A 27,367-nucleotide genomic window follows, 5' to 3' on the forward strand; every position below is an offset into this window, starting at 1 on the left:
CCAAACCAGAGAAATCTGGAACAAAGTTCTTGCTGTATGTTATTAGTCCCAGAAATTGCATCATGGATTTCACAGTGGTTGGTTTGGAATGACTCAAAATGTCTGTTTTCTGGGCATTTGTCATCCTTAGACCAGATGAACTGACCACACGGCCCAAGAATGTCACCTTTGGTCTCCCAAGCTGGAGTTTGGACTTTGAGACTTTGAAGCTGCAGTGTGCAAGATGGCGTAGAAGTATTTCAGTGGCCTTCATGATAGACTCAGAATCAGGTGCAGCCAAGAGGATGTCATCCACATACTGAAGAAGCGAAACACCCTGTGGAAACGTCAAAGACTGTAGCTGCTGTTTCAGAACATGGTTGAAAATGGATGGTGAGTCTATGAAGCCCTGAGGTAGACGGGAATAAGTGTATTGTTCACCCTCATAAGAAAAAGCAAACATCTGTTGTGAATCCTCATGCAGGGGAATACTGAAGTACGCGTTAGCCAAGTCAATGCAGGAGAAAAAGTTATGCTCAGGTGAAATGGCGTTCAACATGGTGTATGGGTTCGGCGTGTCATAGTGTGTGGGAACGACAACTTTGTTGATGGGTCTGAGGTCATGAACCATACGGTAATCAGGTTTACCAGGCTTTGGAACAGGATTTATAGGAGTGTTCCATGCTGAAGTCGTAGGTACAAGAACACCTGCCTGTAACAATCCCTTGATTGTATTTTTGATACCTGTGATTTGGTCAGGTTTCAGTGGATACTGTCTCCGATAAATAGGAATAGTGTTAGGCTTCAGAGGGATGGAAATAGGAGGAATGTTGAGCAGACCAACATCATTATTGCCTGTTGACCACAAGGAATCTGGTAAGCTGTCCAGTAGAGCCTGGGTATCTGGATGATCAGTGTTTTCTCTGCCATGCGTACGAGACAAAAAGCATTTCTCCGGATACAAGATGGTGTGTGAGGAGTGAGTAATCATGTAAGTCTGTGTGGAAGGTGAAAATCGAAGATGGTTGTTTTGGGTGGGTGTCCAATCACAAGCCTCCAAACAACGCTTCACCATAGGTCCTAGATTTTTAGCCTCTCCTTCATTAGCAACTTTCAAGGTTATGTGAGGGGCTGATGTGTGAGTCAAGGCGTACAGTGGTTCAAGAGAATCTGGTAACGAAACAGCAGCAGCTACTCCTTCAGGGCCGACATAGATGTCACGTATTTCAACAATGGGGTATTCACCAGTCTCAGAACAATGATTTGCAAAGCCTTCCCACAAAGCGTCATAGTTCCCATCCCCAAATAATTCATAATTGAATGTACAGTGGGGTGGATCAAGAGGATCGGTGTATAGATGCAGGACAGAAATCCAAGGGAGCCACAAGGAAAAAGTTTGATGGAGTGAGGTGGATGAGAAGTCAGGAATAAGTCCCCACCATATTTCAGCTCCATGTTCCTTAGTAGGAGCAGATGAGGAAGCATCGGCTTGTATCATCTGTTTAATAGCGCTTTTAGGCGTGGCACAGCGTTGCACCGAGCCATCTGGAAAGGTGATGTCAACATGGTCAGGGGCCATGAGGAGGGATATGTTCAATGTACACAAAATATCCCTGGCCAAGAGATTTACAGGACAAGAAGGAGACAGCAGAAAAGAATGTTCGAAAGAAAGTGAATTCCACCGACAGGATAAGGGTGCTGACAGAGGCCACTCTTCTGTGTTTCCCGAGAAGCCAACAACAGGTACGGTATTCTTTGATGGAGGGAGTGGCGTATTTAAAGTGGAATACCTGGCTCCTGTGTCGATCATACACATGTAATCCCGGCCATCGACTGTTAGTGTAACTAAAGGCTCAAGAAACACGTCATGTAAACACAGAGAGTCACCAGCTGTTAGTCCTGGGCAGCTCTATTGTGGAAGTTGAGGAGCACCAGGGGCGTGATGGAAATTCCCCTGCTGCAAGTGAGAAGGAGGAGGAGCTTGAGGTTGAGGAGAGGGAGGATATGTGTTAAAGCCATACTGAGGGGTCCCTCCCTGTGGCCATGAGTATTGATGAACATGACAGTCACGGGCCCAGTGTCCGAAGCCACCGCATCTGAAGCAATGGTCAGAAGTAGGTTGGGCTAAGCCAAACCTGCTGATGCGTCTCTGCCCTCGCTTATTAGTATAGATAGGTTTGCGTTTTAGGGCAGCTGGTGGGTATGGGTAAGGGGGAGGGTCAGGATGAGGGCCATATGGAAGAGGTGGGGCAGAGGCATGGGAAGCTGGCTGAGACAACATCTGCTTAGCAGCAGACTTATTGAGGTTTACATCATCTCTCATTTTCTTTACTTGTGATTTTAGCAGTTGTCCCTGGAGGGCTGCCAATTCCTTTTCTTCCTGATGTTGGTGCTCAAGGTCATTATCAATGTATTGGATGACATGAGCAGCCCATACAGTGTATGTCATGGTCGGCAAACCAACCACATGTTTCAGCATTTTCTGAACAGCTTGAGGAACCGAGCTTTCCACTGCTCCTCTGAAGAGCAGCTCTATTGTCTCACTCACAGCTGGGTCTTCCCCTGTCCTCTCCTGCCATAGCTCTCTCACCCGGAGCAAATATGCAGCACCCTTCTCATTCACATTTGGTGGGATGTGACATAACTCAGCAGATCTCATCTGTACAGGGAACTTTTCTCGGATGACAGGCCACAACAGGTACACCAGAAGATGTAAAGGCTGATCATCAGGGTCTTTATCTGTGTTACTGAGTTGTTCTATTTCTGCTAACATCCCCAGTGATGTGCATGATGCGAACACACGTCTGAAATCATCCAAAGCTGGGACAAGGCCTGCACACTTTTCTAAGAAAGCCTTGATCCACTGAGCCCCCCCTTCATTTATGTCTGGCAGGCCAGATTTAATCAGTGTAGTATCCTGTAGGGAGAACGGAGTGTATGTGGCGACAGTTCGTCCTCCAGCAGTGGTAGCTGATGTTAGTGGCATCTGATACTGACGTCGACGGGTGTCTAAGCAAGTGTGGATGTTACCATGACTGGGCTCGCGGGCAGTGACTCAAGGCAGATTAAGATAGCTTGACTGGTCAGCGCGGTCTTTCCAATTCTGCAGCCCATGTTGCTCGAACGCAGAGGTTAGGGCGTGTATGGAGGGATTAGTACATGCGGCCTCTGGAATGTCTTGACTGGTTATGTGAGTCGGATGTTCGGATGGTAGAGCACACGATCGGGTTAGTATAGATGAGGGTATTGGATGGGATGTTTTGAGAAAATTGTCAGTGCTCACGCATGCCGTCTCATCCAAATATCTCTCTGCCTGTTTTTGTGATTCACCATCACCTGGATACGGGGCAGTTTGTAGCAGTCCATTTTTGATCACAACAACCGGAGACATCATGGGGAGTGCAGTTTGATATGGGAGTGTATCTGATGATTCTGAACTGGCAGAGGACGTGGTCTGTGTCGTTATCGTTGCTTCTGGGCTCGTACCTTCGACTTGAGGCAACTGATGCTGAAGAGCATCCAGCATTGCACGTGCCTCAGTGTAAGGCACTGACTGTTTTGGTGAGGGTGCGTTATCTTTTGATTTTGTGGACTGTGGATCTGGAGTCAAGGTCACAGCTGGCGATTGATGGTTGAGTTGTGCAGAGGACAGTGACTGAATGGAGAATTTGACTTCTCCTGTGAAACAGAGGCAATCTGTCAAGAACGTTTCTGTTCTTTTTGCTTCTCTCTCTGCTTTGCCTCTGTGCAGAATTCCTGCATCTTGTAACCTTGATCTGGCCTGGTCTCTACTTCCTGTCGCCAATTTCAGAAACATGGTGAAATCGCTCGTCTTTGGTGGAGCAGCTTCACAGTCTCCAAACATACCCCTCATTTGCATTTCCCTCAACCAATTCACAAATCTTTCCCTGCCATTCTCCTTTTCCTCATGTTGGACTTTATTCTGCCATCTGGTCAATGTTTCAAACAGCACCGACCCCAAGGAGCCGGGTTTACATTCCTGCCATTTATCAACAACTAACTGTGACATTTTCAGATGTTTTTACACGTGTTAGTCAGAGAGGGTGAATGGCGTAATGCCGAGTGAGGACCCAATCAAGAAGCTTCTGCACAAAGTCTAGTACTCTGTGCGCTTGATCGCTGGGGGTTCTCCCAGTCTTTTCACTCGTTTTAATCCACCAACCTCTGTAACACCTTAACTGAATGTCCCCTCTTACCTATTCCAATGCCCCCTTTTACAGAACTACTTGAGATCTGTGTCAGTGCAGGAATTCTCGATCAGTCTATACAGCTCGATACACTGCTGCTGACACAGTAAAATATCAATCAAGTAGGAAACCACCCCACATTTGCATGAAAAATAACAAACTTATCCCTGTGTCCTCATGAACAGTTTAACTCTACAGCTCACAGGTCACCAGGAGAACCCTTTTAAAATATATAAATATAGCTACCACGGGTCTATAGTCTGCCTAAAGACCGGAGCTGACCTTTTTAGCTACCACGCGCCTTCTTTGGCCGGAGCTTTCTTTTTAGCTACCACGCGCCACCCAGGACCGGAGCTTAATTCTATAGCTACCACGCCCTAATGACGGAGCTTTCCTCTCACTAGGACACTTATTCACTTTCCCTCGTGTGAGACTATGTGATTTATACTTTACATGTGACCATTCAGTTAATACACAACAGTTTTCTTTGAAAATCAAATTATTATCAAATTATTTAATTTTAGCAATCAGTGGATGGCATTTATCAGACAATTTTAAATTTGGGATGTCCAATGTGCAGAAATTTTATTTAGAGAAAGGTTTTCTGCTTACCTTTGATTTAGGCGCCTGAAATTGTCTGAAAAAGCTCTCCTCCGAACGACTCCAGTGGTCATCAATAGGACACGATCTTGGAGTCAGCCAATCCGGGTCACGGCACCAATTTGTTAGCACTCGGTTCTTTGTTGGAAGCCCAAGAACAGTCTGAAGCAATCGTCAGTTCACAGTCAAAGTATTTATTGAGGTCACATATAAAGTAATACAGCGCTGGTCTCAGAAAGTCAGAGTTCCCTGAGGATCTCAGCCAAAATGAGCACAGTTGTCATACAAAAGTTCACATTTATCATGTTGGGTTTGACCAACCCAGTACAATAATCAGATATACGTTACAGAATATAATTGGTTAAGGCGTGAATGCCAGATCTAAATGCAATAGACATCACAAAAAGAGAAGAGGAGACGAGACTGTCAACAACCAGTGTGCCACCTGCCTTTTTGTTATGAGAAGTGGCTCTCACCAGCCATGTTATCCTTACAGCTCTAGGCTATGAAGGACATCCATGTAGGCTAAAGATCAGAGCATGAGAACACATGAAATGACCAAAAAGGGCCTGATCATTACATCAGTGTTGACAAGTGTAATCTTGCAGTAGATCAGTCTAGATAAGGATTGTGCAACTTTAACCAGGCATGACCAAATACAAGTGGAGTGTGAGGGCATTCAGTTATATGGAAAAGGTACAATTTTTTTTATTTTATTTTTTTTTGTTACACTAACCCAGTAGAGGCACTGACCATTTAGATAGTTGAATCCAGAGTGATGGTGTTAATGTGAGTAGCTGCCCTTTGATCTATGAAGCTCTCACAAGCACTGGAATTAATGGGTGTAGGCAGGGTGAAGGACTGGCCTCTCCACATGTGGATACCATTTATCAAAGCTCTGGGAGGAGATAAACAGGTAGTGTGGCTCAGCAGAATATCTCCCACTACAGCTGACCCTTTCCCTTTCACTGAAAATGGGACAGGAGGAGAGGATATGGCCAACCTGACCAGAATATAGTCAACTCATGGTGTTGAGGCAGCCTAGCTGCATTGGTTCAGATTCTGGAACACACTAAGGAGGAGAGATGTACAGGGTACAGGAACAAGGAACAAATACAGAAGAATTAGATGGCATACTCTTTATCCATCCTCTCCCTCCAATACTCATGAAAGCAGTTATCAACTTGGATTTTCAGGCTGCTGGGCACCAATCCATTTTTCATGGTTTCAGACTAAGTGTTCTGGAAAACCTCTTGCATCCCTTCCTCATTCCAACCACCCTCTGCCACGAGAGTACAAAACTCAACTGCCATTTCAGTGACACTCCAGGAGCCTTGACCAAGGGACAGAAGTCTCCTGGCAGCATCTTTGCCACAGACCAGATAATCAAAAATCCTCCTCATCTAATCAGTGAACAGGAAATAGGAAAAACAAAGAGTTGGCTGCTTCACCAAATGCTTGCTCATGAGGAAATTGTTGGGTCTCTGTCAATAAGAAAAGAATTTCTCACTCACTGAATACATTTCGGAAATACGTCTCACTCATGACCCGTGCTCCACTTTCACCAGCAGCTTTCTGGTATTCCTTGTACAGGTCACTTTGAACTGTTCCCGGTTCCAGAAACTTCTTATCCTGATAGGAGTGAACCTGGCGGCAGTAATGGGATGGAACAGTAGGCAGCCCAGAGAGCCATTCTTTCAGGAAGGTCTGGTCAGCATCTGATATGGGGGCATGTGGACCTAACAAGTACAAAGAAAACATGGAAATCAGAATTGAGATTATAGACTTGCAAGGAACTTGAACTAACATCTTGCCCCCCCCCCCCCCAAATCCAATTTACAAGCACATTGTTATTTTTGAGTTACTTACCAGTCCTATTGATCTTGGGTTTGGTCTTGGGCGGATCTGTATTGGTGCTCATGTCAGCTAACCATAATCCGATGGTTCTGGGGGCGATGCCAAGGGTTGAACAGAAAAGATTCTTACACACAGGTAGTTTACGTTTATCTGCCACTTGCAAGTGGTATGATAGAGACTTTGTTCTCCTTGATGCAACACCACCATTCTTCTTCTGCTTTATAGGCACCTGCAGGTAAAGGAAAGTAAAACAGCCAATCAAGATACATTAAATTTAAAGCTGGACTGAAACCAATGAAGTACAGGCTGATGAGCTAAGGAGGCAGTTGAGATGACAAATTTGCTATGACTAACCACTTACATTTTCCACTAAAGTCTGAATATACAGCTTGCGTGTCTCCCAGGAAGGCATGGACCAGAAATTGTTGAAGATATCTGTTCTCTCTTCAACACTCAGCAATTCACAACTTCGTTTCTTCGACTTTAAGCAGTACTGTGATGTGCAGGGTGGGCCCATGGTCTTTGGCTGTTTCTCCTGTCCTGTTGCCTTGTTGTAACTTTCCCCCTTTGAGGCGTTTCTCTTTTATCACCTGTCGCTTCCACATGTGTGGCCTTGGACGCTTATGACGTTTAGCAGCAGCACCTTCACGTGCAGCTCCTGTTTCTTCCTCACTGTGTTGAGCTGAGTCTGTATCACTCTCACTATCTGGGCGATCATCTTTCTCAGGTCTGTAGTCCTCATCTAAGATAGAGTCATCATGTTCACTTTCTGACCATGAATCAGCTGCTCTGGAGGCTTTAAATGCAGTTTCTTCTTCAAACTGTTGCCCAGTGACCATGGCACTTCCTGACTGGTCTTCTTTCTCAGGTCTATAGTCCTTCTCTAAATCCTTCTCCAAGTCCATCTCTAAATCAGTATCACCATGTTCATTTTCTGACCCTGAAGCAGAAGAAAAGAAGGGTAAGATAAGGTAACACTTTATTAATCCACTGTAGGAGAAATAAAATTTGCTACAGCAGCATAATAATTTTAAATGAAAATAAAGTGCATTGACATCAATACAACAATTAATACAATGCTACGCCTTAGACAAGTAAAACAACTTGGTTATATTTAAGAAAGTAAAACAACTTTGGTTATGTTTAGGCAAGTAAAGAAAGTGCTTCTGAGTGTTTTAACATAGTAAACCATGTTAAATGAACAGGTTAGCTTCTTACGCTAGCAACACCATTTCATCATACTTTGTCACAGAAACATGATTAAAAATTTAAACACACAATTCATAATTCCTATGATCAACTGAAAGTACATTTACTGTATAGAAAGCTGAAGAAATATGAATTAGCTTACCTGATGAATCAAAGAGAAGAGCTAATGCTTCACTTGTAGACAGCTGAGCCCTGTTTTCCCTCAGGGCCGCCATCTTTGTATGTAGCGTCAAAAATGCAAAAATGCAAAAGTCAAAGAGATGACTAACCCCGTGTTCCCACCAAACGCGATGTCGCAAGATCGCGCAACAAGATTACATACAAAGTCAATGCAAAGACGCGATTTGAAGCGTCATCGCTCCGGGCGATGCGATGGACGCGTTGGCCGCGAAAATCGCTCCCATCGCGTCGCCCCATCGCTTCATCGCTCGAGTTGAAATAATTGAACTTTTGCGGCGAATTCGCGTGAAGACGCGCCGCGACAGCCTATCAGCGTTGAGATCGCCATCGTCGTGTTGACGTACGGACGTCCTGGTGTTCCCTCACCGCGCAAACCAAACCAGGCCTGGGTGAGCGTGAGCGAGGCGTATGGACTATGGTTGTTAGTGATGGTGGTTATCTCAGCCATGGTCGACGAGAGAATGAAATGGCGGAAGAAATGTTGTTGTTTGGGCGGGCTCGTCGCACGACGCGATGCCGCGACAAGGCGTTTTTTCTTGCATATTTGACCAGCATCAAAACTGGAGCGTGTAGCGCGACGCAATTTCATTTGACGCTCGATGAAATCGCTTTCATCGCGTTTGGTGGGAACACGGCTTTAGGCAGTAGCTCAAAAATGCCCAAATCAAAGAGATGACTTAAGCAGATAGTGATTTTGGAATGTAACAAGCTTTCTGATAGGCTGAGGACATAGGCGATAAGGCAGGATGAAGCAGCAGTGTCAGAAGAGTAGAGTTAGGCAGATATCTCAATTTGCCAAAAAATGACTTAGGCAATTATGCTATGAGGCTAACGATTTGCAATCATAGCTCATAACCGACATGACTAAACTCACTGCAGCCATTGATGGAGCAGCAGAAGATGAAGGGTCTGCAATATGCAGTGTTGGTATTTCCTAAGCACATGTAGATGTAGTAATTTGGTAATAGATAGATTTTATCCAAAATTAGCAGAGGCAAGGCAAGGCAGACATTGTCTCGGCTGAGGTGGGGAAACAAGGCTACTCAGCCTCCCATGGGTGAATGGCTAGCTAAACTTGAATAATAATAAGAAGAAGAAGAAGAAGAAGAAGAAGAAGAAAAGAAGAAGAAGAAGGAGAAGAATGCCGTCATTAAGTATTTTGTTTTCTTTTCATCATCTTTCATCTTTCGCTTTCTTCCCTTAGCACCAGACAACTTGGACTTCTTCATTACTAATGAATGAGGGAAAAAACGACTACTAACAGCTTTCTAAATCTAACATTTTAAGCTGTCAACTATTGGTCATCTGTTAATGCACACGTATCACACCCATCCTCCACATGCCAGTCGTTTCCCTGCTTGGATTGTGCTGGTGATATTTTAAAGGGTTGTGCCATCGCTTATTCGATTGACAGTACACAGCATACCACAAAGCAGAAGCTGCAAAACCTAAAACCATATTTCATCATTGGTGGTGCAGTGCCCCCTCCAAATTATGGTGTCCCAGGCACCAACCTATATAGCCTATATTTCACATATGAAATAGTCCTTGGCTCAGAGCTCTGAACTACTTCCTTTTAGTAACATTTTTGTGTTCCGTTTTTGAATGAAATAGAAAATCATCAGACTCTGATTGACTGACAGTATGTCATGGCCCACCAAAGTATTCAGTGACCTCATTGACTCTTGAAGCTGCATTTGGAGGCAGATACAGGAGGCCACATGAAGCTTCTTTTTGTTGCTTTCTCATGGATTTCCAGGTACACACACCTTTCATTAATCATACACACAGAGGCAGCACCATCCATTACCGAAAAAATGAATCACTATACTCAACCACTACCAGTAACCATCAGACTAGATTTATGTGCATTTTAGAGGTGTGTCTCAGAGGATCAGAAAGGTCCTTCTGTTGTAGGGGCAAGGGAGTTCAGAGACACATCTATTGCTCTATATACTGGATCATCTCCACTTTCACATCTGCACATTACAATATCGCTTTTCCGTCATTTTCATCCATTAACACAAGCACTGAGGAATTATGTGGTGTACACAGTACTTCTCTATTTCTTGCCATTAGAAATATTTTACCTGTCACAGGTTATGCAGTGACCATAAAAGACTCCTTGCATGCCAAAAGCTTGTGTCCCATGCTTGTTGGCCTGTGCCACAAAATAAATGCCTCTTTGGGTGAAGTTGTCCAATAACATAGTGATTAGTTAAAGTAATCTGTGTAAAACACACCACACTACTTTTTGCCCGGTCTTGGCCATTTTCAGCCAGGAAAGCCTACATTGCAACTGGGCTATTTTCTGTTTTGTCTGATCTGCTTGAGTTTTGTTAAAACAAACAAACAAACAAACAAAAAGAAAAACTGTTACCTGAGGGATCTTTGCTTGTAACAGAGCAGGAGTAACACAGAGCAGGAATAACACATTTATTAGCATTGGAGTTTGGCAAATCTGGTTATTTTGCCAACCCAGGGGTCAGAAGAGTCAGTCACCTCTAAGTTTTTACCTGCATATGCAGGGAAATTCTTGGACTCAAGGCTGTCATTAAGGGCAGCAGTGATGTCACACTAGAAGGCAGATGTGGACAAAACACAGGAAAGAAAGGATCTGATTTGACTATGTAGTCCATTCATTTTTTTCCTAGCTAAGCTAACCAGCTAAGAAAATCCTTTATTATTCCCACAGTGGTGAAATTTGTAGTGTGACACTGCAAATGGGATAGTGCAAGAGAAAGAAGCAGGAAAAGAAAGCATGATATAATAAATAATAAACAATATAATGAGTAAAACGGACAGAAGCTGAATTTATATTATTGTGCAGAGGAAATATTGACATTGCCCACCGCAGGTCAAGCAGCCTGTCAATGAAGGAGATGCCCCTGCAAATTTACACAATGTAATATGGATGGTGCCACCACAGAATCAAAAATTATCCTAAAGAGTATTCTTTGCACTCTGAAAGACCTGTGTCTCCTCAGTAGATACAGCATACTCTGGCCTTTCTTATATGTTGCATTTGTACTGTCAATCCAGTCTAGTTTATTATTCAGGAGAACTCTCACGGATGTGTAGGAATCCACCATGTCTATTTTCCTGGACGTTCACTGGTGTAGGAAGAGAGTGTTTGCACCTGCACAATCCATCAGCAGTGCTTTGGTTTTCCATGCATTGATCTGGAGATGGTTCTACTGGCACCACTACACAAATCCCTGGGCCACTTCTCTGTCCATGATCCATGCTGTGAGGTGGTCAGAGTCATCCACCCTATATTACACTCCTGGTATTCCTTCTGGTCAGTGTTGCTAGCTTATCCATCTCGCTGGAGAGAGATCTCACATTCCCCATGATAATCGAGGGGAGAGCTGGTTTGTAATGTCTCCTCCTAATACCCCTGCACAACTTACCTGTTACTTCCTTCTCAGCTCACAAGCAACATTGGGTTTCTCCCAAGAAAGCATCATCATGTCATGGATCAGCTGATCCCAGGTGTAAGCAGTGACCCCAGGACTGCACTCGGGATCCCTGGACACAATCAAACAATGCAAAAACCAATAGAAAGCCCAGGGCAAACTCAACCAGTTAAGTGTCATTAGTACATGGGCATATTAAAAAGAGTAATTGCATTCTGAAAGTACGAAAAGAAAGTAGTAAGAAAAAACACATGTTAAAGAAACTACAGGAGATGCTCAACAGTGAGTGAGAGCTTCTGCAACAGGTAGCCACTCGTCCAATGCCCGTACAATAGTTAATGAATGCGTCACTATTCATTCAGCCATCACAGTTAGCCCCAGTTCCTATTCTGACTGGCTAAACCTTGAATGGAAGTGCGATAGTGAGTGGTACAAGAAGAGAGTGGTTGCTGAAAAGAGAGAAAGAAAGGTTAAAAAGAAAGGGAGGTGCAGAATGTAATTGGACTTTTCTCTGTGTTTTCTCTTCCTGCTTGGATTAGAGGGGGGAGTCGGGCAGGATTTGGAACATATGGTAATTATCCCATCTGCGACCCCCTCCCCCTTGTCCCCAGCCTGTTTTCTAAACCCTCCCCAGCCCTCTCGGCTTAAGCAGGATTGCCTTTCTCTGCTCAAGAGTCTCAGAGGTCACTCAAAACAAGCCAGGCTTTTGTGCCACAACAACAAAGGATTTCAAATGAAGAAGCAGATAGCTTTTAACTCCCTGAGTCGAGCCAGCACTTGTTTTGCAGCCATCACAATTTCAGGAATGCTTGAGTTTTGTGTGGGTTGTTTTGCTCTCTGATATACAGAAAAAAACAACTATCTAGTTTGACATTTGCACACAGAAAACAAAATCAACCACAATAATACAGAAGGGCTAGGTTTTTTTTTGTTTTTTATTTTCCTTATATCAACACCTCATCATACATGATGATATTTCCACATTAATATTTAATTAAAATCAATTGTATAGGAAAGTTTAAGTTGGTAACTCTTTTTTAAGAGATGTTTTACAAGGAGTTTATTACTTGTGAATTATGAATGAGTAAATAATTTGATTGTACATGTATTTTTGTTCAGATCTTCTGCAGCTTGTGTCCCTACTGAGTGAATCTTCCTGATGAATTGACAATCTAGACAAAAAACAAAAAGTTATCATGTAGGAGGATATATACTAGGCAAATGGTCTTGACAACCCAAAAGTTACATTTACTCTACAAAGTACTGATCATTATTATTTACAATTTATTTACAATGGTTACAACTCATAAACCCTTTATGACCACAGTATTTTCACCATTTATATGTTCCAACATCCACGACGGCTGTCTCGGTGCTGCGCTCTCTAGTACTTTGTTTCTGTTTATTTGGCGCGTATTGAGCTGTCCCTCTACGATACTATACAGTTGGCAGGAACTGTTAGACATTGGTAAATCAACTGGTCAGACTTTTGCTCAAGTTCTCATCAAGCAGGAAAGTTTTTCTGAACTTCTTGCTGGAGGAGCGGCAGCTCTTTGGGATTTGCAAGACCCACAGGCATGGGAAGCGAGCCAGAGTGTTTGTTAAGCTGAGACACAAGGGATTTGTATAAGGGATATCGCACTCCCATCTTTACATCTGGCCATTGTCCACTCTTTGACAAATTAGATGGAGGAACTGCTTTTCCTAAACAGAACAAACATGGACTTTGGCAGATTTACTAATGTAGCAGGACGAATGTGACGCTCTGCTCCATCCTTTCTGCTCTCTCTCCGCTGGCACCATAATTAGTAGGCGGCGCTGTGAAAGCGGTTGTCATATATATGTACTGGCACACACCTGTCACACATCTGACAGCTCAAAGCCAGTGCGGTGGCGTGGCTCGGTCAAGGTGAGGTGGCAGCATGGGATATTTGTGTCTGCTTTTGGCACCTGCTTCGATATCGGGTGGTGTTGCTCACCCTCCATAGTAATTTCTTTATTGTGTTTATTTTACATCCCTCTTTGGTTATGTTAATTTTGTTTATCTTATCAACATATTGTCTATTGCTGGATTTCTAATTGATTTTGTGTTTGTGTTGACCAGGAGCTGTGGTCCCCCAGTGCGTGGCAGCCAGATCCCCTGGTGGTGGTATTCCTTTGCAGTGAAGTGCACTCTGGGTGTCCTTATTTTCTCACGTGGTGTTTAGAGTCCCTTCCCCGCTGGCTGCCCTGGTAAGCCCCAGTCCTAGTTAGTTTCTGATGTATATAGTTTAGGTTTATATTTTTTGGTTTATTCCAGCAATAGACCACTACACAGACTATGTGCACCTGTTTTTAAGAAATAAGTAGCGGTTAATTACCATTTTAATTGATTAAAATAAAATTTGTTAATTGTGGAATCACGTCTCTAGCCACTCATTGTGTTACGAACCTGTGTGACCTTATGTGTTGTTTGACTCCACATATTAAAACTATTTCCTGGGGCAAAATACCCCAGGTGGCGTTGTCCGCACACTCTTTTTAAAAACCACCCTGCCACAGCTACCCTGCATTACATCTACCAGGCTCTAGCCTTTTCAGAGCGGACCGTGTAATGGAGCCTTCAGGTAAAACCAGAGGAGGTAGTATCTGCTTCTACAACGCACATTAACAAAGATTTGTGTACAAATGTCACAGTCTTGAAGAATCACGCAGCCTTCACCTAAAGACTATATTCATGAACTGTAAACCCTTTATTCACCGCCGGAGTTCTCTTTATTCTGATCGGTGTGTTAGCCCTGATTCTTTTATTGAAAGCCCAAGAACAGACCGGTGAAATCTTCAGTTCACAGCCAAAGTGACCGTGACCGAATGTAATTGGCCAGTTACCAAGACGTGGACAGCCCAACTACTATCCACATCTTTTCCTTGAAATGTGATAAGCAACCTGTGTGTGAGTGTTGTTTAGGCATGTATCTAATGCAACAGACCTCACTTACAGAAAACAGAAGCATCATCTGCCTCTTGTTATCAAAACTGGCTTTCACCAGTCATGCTATCTCACAACTCTGAACAGTACAAGGATATTCATTAGGTTACACAAGTGCAGTAAGAAAGTACAGAATAAGAAGACATAAAATCACTAGACAGAGCCAAATTGTTACAGGTGTTTCCATTCCATTCATTTTGACTGGGCAAAGAACACTGACGCTCTCTACAGGAGGGGCCAGAGTCGTCTCTATTTTCTGAGGCAACTGAGGTCCTTCAACCTCTGCCGGACCGTGCTCAGGATTTTCTATGAGTCTGTGGTGGTAAGTGCTATTCTCTACGCTGTTGCATGCTGGGGCAGCAGGCTGAGGATGGCAGATGCCAACAGACTCAACAAACTGATCCGTAAGGCCAGTGACATTGTGGGGATGGAGTGTGACTCTCTGACAGTGGTGTCAGAGAGGAGGATGCTGACTAAGGTATGGACTATCTTTGACAACATCTCACACCCACTTCATGATGTGCTGGCCAGGCACAGGAGTACGTTCAGTGAGAGACTTATCCCATCAAAACTCAAGACTGAACGCCACAGGAAATCATTCCTGCCTGTGGCCATCAACCTGTACAACCCCTCCCTCTGAATGGCCCTTTTGACTAGACTTTTAACTGCCTGATATTATATTATATTATTATATAATATATTATATTATATTTTGTTTTATATTTTGTCTTACATTTGTTGTATATTTTGTTTTATCTATCTATCTATCTATCTCTCTCTCTCTCTCTCTCTCTCTATATATATATATATATATATATATATATTTTTTTTTTTTTCAGTATAAATATTTGTTTATATTTGCTTTATATATATATATATATTTTCTTTCTCTTTTCTTCCTTTCTAACTTTATTCTTGTAAGGAGCACCTGCACAAAAATAATTTCCCCTCGGGGATCAATAAAGGAATTCCGATTCTGATTCTGATTCCACCTCAGGCCTGCGTTAGTGAGGCCTTACAACACCTGGCTGACCAGATTACTAACATGAAGCAGAAACATCCAGACTGCCAGCACATTGTTCTTAGGGACTTCAACAAAGCAAAACTCAGCCACAGACTGCCAAAATACAGACAATATATTAAGTGTCCCACAAGGGACAGTAACACAATGGACCACTGTTACACATATTGCTCTGTTCCCCGTTCAGACCTGGACTGTTAAGCCTCTTGTTAAGATTGTGAAAAGATGGAGCACTGACAGAAAGCTGGAAATATAGGCCTGCTTTGCACAGATGGAAGAGTTTTTGAGGCTGCTGCAACAGATCTGGATGAACTTGTTAGCCCCGATTCTTTTATTGGAAGCCCAAGAACAGTCCGGAGAAATCTTCAGTTCACGGCCGAAGTATTTATTGAGGTCACATGTATATTAATGCAGTGCTGGTCTCAGAATGACAGAGCTCTCCCAGGATCTCCGCCAGAATGAGCACAGTTTTCAGACAAAAGTTCACATTTTTCTTGTTGGGTTTGACCAAACCCCGTACAATAGACACATACGTTAAAGAATGTGTTGGGGAATTAATTATTACCTCTAAATTTATGTTGCATTCGTTAATAAGAGCAGGGGCACCAACCTTCCTCAGCTAAGAAGGATTTTGTATATCATGTCTTGTAATGCTGATGTAGTGAAAATGAATGAATCAACAGTAGATGAGTCGGGTAATCTAAGGCATAAATTCTCAGTACAGGGATTGCTTATACCCAGCTCAAAAGGACACCGTCTGACAATGACTTGTATGAAAAGGATTATTTATTAAACACAATAATGAAATGAATATGAATCATGGATAATACGATAGATTATATGGTTGATACAGATTAACACAAACACTGCACAGAGGAACTTATGGCAAGAGAATGGTAAAATGAGTTTGGCAATAGTGAGAAGTAGGTTTTAAAAGGAAAATGGGGACAGACATACAGCACAGTTTGCTTCAGGAATGTCTAATTTACAACCCATCAGCATTATCTGGTTTGAAGATTCCTTTGAGACATGGCATTCGTCCATCCAGGCAGTTTTATTGTCCTTAACTCCCATGGCTATCAAGAAAGAGTTAGCACCTCCATGAGAACATCCTGAGCAGATGTAAATTTGAAGTGAAGGTGTTATCAGTGACTCTTGTTGCCCTGAAAGAATGTGAAAAGTTGTTCTACAACCAGACATCTTGTCTCTGCCTGAGTTCACACCTTCCTGTGAACCTTCCAAATGGTCAATAACTCTTAAAAGTCTGATTGTTTTATCACTCCACTTCTCCTGAGGAATGCAAAGAGGGGAGAAGAGTGTCAGTTACAGACCAGTATCATCATCTTTGCTCATGTCTTATCCTTGACATGTAATAAACAATCTGTGTGTGTGTGTGTGTGTGTGTGTGTGTGTGTGTGTGTGTGTTGTCTTTAGGCGTGGATCTAAATGCAACAGATGTCACTAACAGACAAGAGAAGAGAAAAGTGTCATCTGCCCCCTGTTATCAACACTGGCTCTCACCAGTCACGTTATAATTCTGAGCTGTGAAGGACATTCACGTAGGTTGCACAAGTGCAATAGAAGATCACAGGATGAGAACACATAAAATCACTTGAAAAGACCAAATTGTTGCAAACTCACTGACATTATCATATCTTACAGTAGTTTTTGCAAGGACTTGTGCCTTGCCAACTAAAACCTTCTGCATATTCAACAACAGTAAACTATGTTTCTCAGCTAAATTCAGGCAGCTTCACCAGGTGAAGGAGGAGGCCTACAGAAGCGAGGACAGAGTCCTGTGAAACCAAGCCAGAAACATGCTGACAAAGATTAAAGTAGTAATGAGGTGCAAGTCCAAGAAGCTGGAGAGCAGCTTTTCAGCTAATAGCCCATTCAGTCAGTGTGGAGAAAACTGCACCCACACAGCACAGCATGTAACCATCAACTGGCTAATGACCAATGAATATATTCTACTGCAGGTCTGATAGGCCACATCAACACCCATTACCCACCTCAGCTTGGATATCATTCACACCCCATGCACTACTCTCACTGACCCCCCACTAGCACTCCGGGTCTGTGAACAGGATGCGTGTCACCTATTCAAAAAACAGATGATCAGAAAGGCATCAGGCCTGGGCGGTGTGTGCCTCTACTGTCTGAAAGTCTGTGCTGACCACCAAAATAACTCTGGTGCCAAAAAAATCCTCCATTTCAGGATTAGATGACTACAGGCCCAATACCCTGACATCTGTAGTCATGAGACTACTTCGAGATGGCACCATGGATGGCTGCCTCGGTGTGTTGGTGCGCGTTGTTTTGTTTTGTTTTAAATCTGTTTTTTGTGACAGTACCCGGAGCTCTTTCACCAGAGAAGAGCTTATGAACATCAGGGGAGCAACACCAGAGGATTTATTTCCTAAATTTCTGCTACCAACAGTGGAAATTTTGGATAAACTGGTCAAAGGTGCGCTCACTTTGCTCATGCAGTGAAACGCCGGAGGAGAGGAAAATGCGCCTTCACCAACGCGGATTACGCATGGTGTTACCGGGAATATTTCTCTCTAACATGCGTTCACTGCCCAACAAACTGGAGGAATTACAACTGCTGTTGGGTAAAAACAGGGACTTTTCTTCATCTGCGGTTTTGTGTTTTGAGACGTGGCTCTGTGGATTAATACCGGACTCTACGCTGCAGCTGGCTGGCTTCCAACTCCACCGCACAGACAGAGACACAGAACTTTACAGCAAAACTAAAGGTGGAAGAATCTGTTTCTACATCAACAGTGGTTGGTGCAAAGACGTGACAGTGATCCAGCAGCACTGTTCTCCTGACCTGGAATCTTTCATCATTAACTGTAAGCCTTTTCATTCACCCCATGAGTTCGCTTCATTCATTCTGGTCGACGTTTACATCCCACCGCAGGCCAACATGCAGGATGCACAGCGTATGCTCGCCAACCAGATACTGTGTGTGGAGCGGACCAACCCAGACTCTTTAGTTATTGTCCTTGGCGACTTTAACAAAGGTAACCTCACGCACGAACTCCCTAAATACAGACAGTTTATCAAATGCCCGACCAGAGAGGAGAACATTCTGGATCACTGTTACACCACAGTCAGGGATGCTTATCACGCCGTCCCCCATGCTGCACTGGGCCACTCTGACCACGTCATGGTACACCTGATTCCTGCATACAGGCAGAAACTAAAGCTCTGCAAACCTGTAGTGAGGACATCAAGGAAGTGGACCAGCGAGGCTGTGGAGGATCTCCAGGCGTGTTTGGACTCTACTGACTGGGATGTGTTCAGGACTGCTACCAACAGTCTGGATGAGTACACGGAGGCTGTGACATCCTACATTAGCTTCTGTGAAGACTGCTGTGTTCCATCACGCACCGGGGTGAGTTACAACAACGACAAACCCTGGTTCACAGCCCAACTCATGACATGTCAGGTGCCAGCCTGCTTCTAGTCTTCAACCATCATCCCTGTTCCTAAGAAGCCAACGACTTCAGACCCGTCGCCCTGACCTCTGTGGTCATGAAGTCCTTTGAGTGCCTTGTGCAGGCCCATGGCAAGGAAAGACACCATCTACTCTAGGAAGAGGTCCGAGCAGGCGAGGAGGAAGAGCGAGTGAGCAGAGCGGTGGGACTAGCGTGGACAAGATGGGACTGCAGCGCAGGATCATCTGGACAAACATCTTGCAGGCAGATTTCCATCGGGTCCGTTTCCTAGTACAAGCTGTCTATGATGTCCTGCCAAGTCCAGTGAACCTCCATGTCTCGGGGAAGAGCGAGACACCCTCCTGCCTTCTTTGCTCTGGAAGAGGCTCTTTAGAACATCTTCTCAGCTGCTGCCCAAAGGCTCTGGCTGATGGTCGCTATCGTTGGCGCCATGACCAGGTGCTTAAGGCAATTGCTGAGAGCTTAGCCTCAGCCATAGGCACCAGCAAACACCGTCATGCTCCAAAGAAGGCAGTCCCTTTCATCAAAACTGGAGAGAAACCCCGGGCACGCCAACTAGCAACTGGCCTCCTCCACACGGCTTCTGACTGGCAGTTGCAGGTCGACCTGGGAAAGCAGCTGAGGTTCCCCCAGCACATTGCAACAACAAGTCTCTGCCCAGACATGATCATTACCTCTGAGGCTTCAAGACATCTGATCATCCTGGAACTTACGGTGCCCTGGGAAGAGCGTATTGAGGAAGCCAGTGAGAGGAAATGTGCCAGGAACTGGTGGAGGAGTGCAGGGAGAGAGGCTGGAGAACGTTCCATGAGCCTATAGAAGTTGGCTGTAGGGGTTTTGCAGGACATTCTCTTTGCAAAGTCCTCAGTCGTTTGGGTGTTATAGGGGCGGCCAAGAGGAGGGCCATTCAATCTGTGAGCGAAGCTGCAGAGAAGGCCACAAGGTGGCTTTGGATTAAGAGGGCTGATCCGTGGACTGCTACTGGGACGCAAGTTGGGACTTGATCAACCCCGGCTGGGTCACCTGGGCGAGGGTGTATGATGTTGCAAGACTTGAAACACCCAATGATGCCAGGATACATCACTGTGGATGCGTCCCAGTGCATCCATGTGATGTTTCTTGCATAATGCATTTCAGGTATCATTCATGTATTCATTCATATAAATAAAATTCATATTTTTGTTTAATGTATTGTGGGTATGTAACATAACGATACAATGGAATCTAATTTTACTTGTCAAATGTTTATCAATAAATAATTTTGTCAATGTCTGAATAACTCATAATGACAGGTGAACAATTGTTTTCAAACTGTTGCAGTGTTTTAACAAGGGGCAGTTGACGTGCTTGTGAACATGAAGAGAGCAGTGAATTTGATTGTGCAACTTAAGGACTGTGCTGAAGGACAGCCTCAGAAGGAGGAATGTGATATTAAGTGGTACAGCTGCGCCCCCTGCTGACTAAAGAGAGTCGCAGCAGAGTGAACCAATGAGTCGGGGGAAGCGCGCTACGGAGAGAGAAGAGACTTTCGCTGGGATTATGATTGCTGTTGTTCCTGTCGGGAGCTAGACGTGTGCGTTCATATACCAGTGAGTGTAATGTTTATGGTTGCCAAATCACGTTTTGCTGTTTATTGTGGTCTATTTCTGTGTTGATAACCTGGCGAACCCGGTACCTTGTTGAAGTTAATAATTGCTAATAGCAAGCAGGTGCTCATACGTGTATGTTCATAGTATTAGCCTATAACATCAGTTGATGTAACCTAAGAGGAGGATTCATTCTTATTTCATTGATTAGTCCCCATATTATTTCATTGGTTAATTACCACTACTGGTAGCCCAGTGTGCAGTTAAAATAATATGCTGTACTGATCATTTCTTTTTTTATTCTCTGTGTTACAGAACCACACATAAACCTACACACATGCTCCTCAGACACAGTTTCATACTGTACTTTATTATTGATGGACAATAAAAGAATGAAAGGAACATCATCTGGACTCGTGCATTTTAACTGATGCCCCCCAACGGCCACAAGTGTTTCTGCCCAGCACATATACAGTCCTCAGAATAATCTCCAGAACAAGGACTTTATTCATTTTTATTCAGAAACAAAATATGGGCTGGGTCCAGCCACATTCCCCTTGTTATTTTTATGCAAAGCACAAAAATGCCTCAGCATGGATGAGGTGTTGTTATACCCCAGTTCTTTAGCACACAACAACACGACACCTTGGAGTGAAAGAAAAGACCATGAAAAATATAGTACATTGCATGACAAACATAACATCCATCAAAATAAGTAGCAGCATAACAAAATGCCTCTCTATGTCACACACAAACCAAGAAATTGCCAACACTAACCCACGAAGTGTGATCGGATCCATTGCGGTATATATATGTTCTTAAATCACACCGATAGTTGAACCAATTCCTGGACCAGAGAGGCTTCGAACATCACCAGTGATGTCACTCACTGTAAATCACACGTGTCAATACACACTTCACTAAACACTTCCAGGACTTCTTGACACACACTCCAAAGCATCGGCACGGTATGACCCATCACTAGTGTTTAGTAATTCTGTGTGGATGGCTCTGCTGGCCACGCAGCAAAAGGCAACTCCCCAGACTTCAGTTCTTTCAGGCAGCAACTCACCCATAACTTCAAACTTCAAACTTTATTTATTTATATGGCACTTTTCATACTTAAAAAGCAACACAAAGTGCCTCACAGAGGCTAAAAACAACAAAGAAGAAAACCCAGCCCTCCCGCCCCCATAAATACATACAGAAACACAGACACGTACGCATGCACGCGCACACACACCCACACACACACCCATACAGACAGATAAGGGGTAAGCCACCTTTGGGGGCCATCCACACTGAGAGAGCCCCCGGCTCATGACCGGGGGGCGCCGCCCGAGACCACCCCGACCCAGGCAGACAGGAGACCCCACACCAAGGTGCAGAGGGCTCCAGCAATCCAGGCCAGAGCCGTCCCCTCAGCAGCGCCCCCATCAGTAGGCCAGGAGCAGTTGCCAGTGAGGGGGGCCCCCACGAGGAAACGCTTGACCTAAAAACCAAGGGCCCCCATGAGGAAACGCTGGAGCTAAAAACCAAGGGACTAGGACATAAACATAAAATAAAATAAAATGAGTAAATGAAATAAATCGCAATTAAACATGTCGTTAAAATATGAAACTAAAATAAGATACGAACAAAGATAAATATGCTAAGAAGCGTGAATAAGATGAATCAAACAAATCAATTGAAAGCCTGATTAAAAAGGTGGGTCTTGAGCCTCTTTTTAAAAACATCAACAGTCTCTGCGGCACTGAGGCTCTCCGGCAGGCTGTTCCACAATCGGGGTCCATAATAACTGAAAGCCGCCTCCCCGTGTGTTTTAGTTCTTACTTTTGGAATGGTTAAGAGGCCAGTACCGGAGGACCTCAGGGTCCGCGAGGGTTGGTAGGGTAAAAGTAGGTCAGATAAATAAGAAGGAGCAAGACCGGTAAGACATTTAAAAACTAATAAAAGAACCTTAAAATCGATCCTGAAATGCACGGGGAGCCAATGCAGCGATTTTAAAACTGGCGTAATGTGCTCCCGCCCTCTGGTCCTCGTCAGCACTCGTGCAGCTGAATTCTGTAGTAATTGAAGGTTGGAGATACTCTTTTTGGGAAGACCAGAGAGCAGGGCATTACAGTAATCTAAGCGACAGGAGAGAAAAGCATGCATCAGCACCTCCGTGCTGGCCTGAGAGAGAAACGGGCGGACTCTGGCTATGTTCTTGAGATGGTAAAAACCTATCTTTGTTATGTTTTTGATGTGTGGAATAAAAGTAAGCTCAGAGTCAAAAATCACGCCCAGATTTTTTACACAATGTGTTGGTTTAAGATCTTGTAGTTTTGGTAAAAGTTTCTCTCTCTGGCCTTCAGGACCAATGACTAAGACCTCTGTTTTGTCCTGGTTGAGCTGAAGGAAATTTTCTGTCATCCATGACTTTATGTCTAAAATGCAGTTAAAAAGGGCATCAATTGACCCTGTGTCATCAGGAGACACAGCAATGTACAGTTGTGTATCGTCAGCATAACTATGGAAGCTGATGCCGTGCCTCCTGATGACGTCCCTGAGGGTAGCATGTACAGATTAAAAAGAGTTGGACCTAAACTTGACCCCTGGGGAACCCCACACTTGATCTCATGGGTTCCTGAGGAACATGCATCCCAACTTGCAAAGAAGTGTCGGTCAGTGAGGTATGAGACGAACCAGTTAAAAGCAGTACCTGAGAGGCCGACCAGGTGCCTCAGCTTGTCTAATAAAATACGATGGTCTACTGTATCGAAGGCGGCGGTTAGATCCAGCAGTACCAAGACTATGAGCTTGTGGTTATCCAAGTTGCACCTGATATCATTTAAAATCTTTAAAAGGGCTGTCTCTGTACTGTAGTTCATCCTAAAACCAGACTGATGCCTTTCTAAAATGTTGTATTTGTTTAAAAAGTCATTTGCTTGGTTAAAAACTAGTTTTTCTAAAATTTTACTTAAAAAAGGTAAGTTGGTTAAAGGTCGGTAGTTATTAAGAATGTTGGGGTCTAAATTGCTCTTCTTCAGAAGGGGCTTCACCACCGCCGTTTTAAAGGAGGCGGGGAAGACACCCGTCTGAAGAGAGCAATTCACCATGTATAACAGCTGTTCCTCAAAGAATCCATAGAGTGTTTTAAAAAACGGTGTGGGAATTGGATCTAAAAGGCAGGTTGTAGGGTTTACCTGGGAGAAAACTCGACCAAGTGTCCTTGCATCAACCAGGGCGAAACTCTCCAGTGTTTCCTCAGGTAGAACATGTGATCCAGACGTGTTGGTAGTTAAAATCTGTTGAGATAAAAGACTGGATCTGATGTTATCAATTTTGTACCTGAAGTGGTCTGCAAAGTCTTCGCACAGGGTATTTGTTATTGTCTTATGAGATCTGTTAAAATTACTGTTTGTTAAAAGATCAATGGTGGATAAGAGAAATTTGGGATAATTTTTGTGGTCAGAGATTAGTTTTTTGAAGTGAGAAATTCTTGCCTGTTTAATAGTGCTATTGTAAGTTTTGAGGTGTTGACGTAAAACTTCATAGTGGACTGTTAGTTTTGATTTTCTCGATTGCCTTTCGGCACTCCTGCAGTTTCTTTTCAGTTGCTTAATTTCCTCATTTCTCCACGGAGGTATAGGTTTTCTGGATACTGGGTCCGAGCTGTTGTCTACGTGTAGATTAAAATCACCAGTTATCAAAATCCTGTTGTAGGTGGTGTGAATGACTGATAAGAATTCAGAGAATTCGCTGATAAAAGAGGATGAATACTTGGGTGGTCTGTAGACCGTTATGCAAAGAATAGGAGGGCTACTAAAAACAAAGGCATGGTGCTCAAATGATGTAAAACTGTTATAAGAGACTGCATTTGCAGACATTGTAATTCTTGTGATGGATGCAGTTCCGCCTCCTTTTTTGCCCCCCCCAGTAGAGAATAAAAAGTTAAAATTTGGTGGGAAGGCCTCAGTGAGAACAACAGGTGCATTGGTGCCAAGCCATGTCTCTGTAAGGAGAACGCCATCTAGCTTTTTGTCTAAAATCAAATCATTTATGATAAAGGATTTGTTTAAAAGAGAGCACACATTCAACACAGCTAATTTGATATCTGTGCTGAACGTGTGCTTATCATGGTGGTTTAAAGGAATGTTAAGAACAGTGCTGGGTCTAAAAACATTCCTGGATTTTAACTGTCTGTGTGAAGTGATGGTTCTAATGGAGTGAATGTCCTGATTTTTTGGTGGCAGAGAGGAGGTTACTGTTGTAAAGGTGTGTATGGTGTGGGTGAAACATGTGGTGGACGAGGGTGCGGGTGAGTGTGGGGCAGAGGGCCCGTGTGCGTGAGTCATACCATTTAGTCAGGAGGTGTCTGAAGTGCAGGACCGGACAGTGAGATCAATGTTGACCGTGAACCCTCCTGGTTGGGGTGGAGACTGTCCCGTTTAAAAAGGCAGGGTCTGTTTAAAAACGCTATAAAATTGTCCACATACGGGATACTTTTACTCAGGCAGTATCCCTTCAGCCACAGGTGCAGCTGGCGAAGCTGGCTGGTGATGACGTCACTGTAGCGTGGTGGGGGAAGCGGGCCGGAGATAATTAGGCGTTTCCCCATGTCCAACAGGTGGTCGATCAGCGACACAAAGTCCTTCTTCAGGACCTCAGACTGCTGGTTTTTCACGTCGTTAATGCCGGCCTCCAGGACCAGTGTGGAGAGCGGCGGATGCAACGTCCGTGACGTGCTCCGGGGTGGCAGAAGGTTCCCACCACCAGCACCGGGGGGGGGGGGGGGGGGTGCGCTGCATCACTGGCTCCCTGGAGGTGCGGCGGGGGCAAATTGGAGCCTGCTGGGGTCGCGACGTGGTTGCTTCGGGCCGAGCTGGAGGGGAGGGACCATGCTGGCCTGGCTGATCCCACTTCCTGGGCTGGTGAGAGCCACGGACAGCTGGGTGGACAGGAACTGGCGGCGAGCTGGACCGGGCACCGACGGGAGGGAAATCCTGCAGGCTCAAGATGTCGAACCTGTTGTCCAGTGGCGGTGGTGGAGGAGGAGATGGCCGGGCTCCAGCGCCCCGGTGCACCACCGACCAGGGTTCCCTCGGCCTAAGTAGAGTCGAGCTTACTGGACCCTCCACTCCATCCTCCCCGGTGAAGCAGTGCGACTCCGCGGGGCGAAGGCAGGAAGTGGAAGGTGCCGATGCCTTGGGCTTGGCTCCCTGTCGGTGCCAGCGGGACTCGGCCAGTGCTGGTGCCAGAGTTCCGCTGGTGATCGAGCCGGTCCACGGCAGGGTGGTGTTGTTCGTCGCCGCCATGTACCGGTCACCAGCGCCGGATGCCCTCAGGTAGGTGATATGTTTGGCCTGGGCCGTGGCGACAGTGGAGAAGTCCAGGAGGATCATGTCCCTCTCCTTGAGGTCGGCCCACAGACCGGAGATGCTCTCCCGTAGTTTTGAGAGGGTGGGAAGGCAGGACTCACACACCGCCATCATACCTGTAGCCGGTGGCATCTCTCGGTAATCCACGAATCGATAATACGGCGGCAAAAACGGGCTGGTAACATCGACGAAGGGCCAGCAGATCCACTGCAGCCAATATATTTGGTCCAAAACGCGATAATAATCCACAGAAAGATGTTTTCTCAGCCAGCGGTGTGCCTCCGTTTGTCGTTACAACTTCCGCAAACAAAACAAACTTGCGCAGACTCAGTCAGACTCAGACTCAGTGTATAGAGAGAGTGTTTGTTCTCCCACACAGAGTCCATCATCCAACTTGCTGGCATTTCCTTGCTCTTGCCTTCCTGCAGACCATGCAGTCATCAACAACCTTTTGGGCAATTCTCCTTCCCCCTATGGCCCATGCCTTCCTCCTAGTGTGCTTCCCAAGCTACCAGCATGGGGACACCAACCTGACCTTCCTCGAAGATTTGCACTTGGCCACCGCAAACCAATGGCCCAGATTCTTGGTCCTTGTAGACTACCAGCCTGTTTGTAGTGGTGCTCAGGAAAGTTATGCCCTCTTGTGCCGCAAGAAAAATGTCTCTTAGTGCATCCGCTCTTTCTTTTACTGCAATGACCATGGCTAAAGGGATTGCCTTCCGCTTTGAAGGGTTAGGATTTCGATCAATGAACCTTTTTGCTGCCCTCCAGATCCACACAACTGTTTCAACCAGTCGGGTTAGAACACTAAACCACCTGACCTCCACAAGGCTTCGGATGACTGACCCCGCAGATGGTCTCCCTTAACCTGTCTGATCTATTTGAGCCTGGTTCTGACTGTTTCAGTTCTTGTTTCTTTGTCTTTTGACCTTTTTCAGTGCAGCAACAAATGCCTTCTTCTGCAACTTGTTGATGCTTTCTCTGGGGCAGCTAGATCTTTAGCTGATTTAATTGGCTACTCATTCACAGGCAAACTCAAAAACTTTGGCCCATTTTGCCACTCTGAGTCTCCATCCAGGTCTCCTCTAGTGATTACATCAGCTACATTCTGTGAACCAGGAGTCCACCACCAGTCCAGGGTCTTTGTGCTACATTGAATCTCTCCAAGCTGATTCACAGAGAATGTTTGAAAACCATAGCTTTCTTGCTGTATTGCGCCAATGATTGTTTGGCCTTCTACAAAATGGTACCACCTTTGCACTTGGATTTGGCTGTGCAGCTCAAAGTACTTTTTCAGACATGAGGCGAACACTGCTCCGCACATCTCTGCTTTGACAGCATCACCTTTGTAGTCCAAGGGAGTTAATTTGGCTTTGGACTCCAGTAGCCTGATGATTTAACCTTCGTCCGTGTCCCACCTTAGGTACATCACTGCTCCATAGGCACGCTCACTTCCATCAGAGAAGGTGACTGCCTAGGGTTTACTAATGGAGGAGTCAGTGGCCTGGTG

Source organism: Chaetodon auriga, chromosome 21 (assembly GCF_051107435.1).
Source record: "Chaetodon auriga isolate fChaAug3 chromosome 21, fChaAug3.hap1, whole genome shotgun sequence".
NCBI classification, from domain to species: Eukaryota; Metazoa; Chordata; class Actinopteri; order Chaetodontiformes; family Chaetodontidae; genus Chaetodon; species Chaetodon auriga.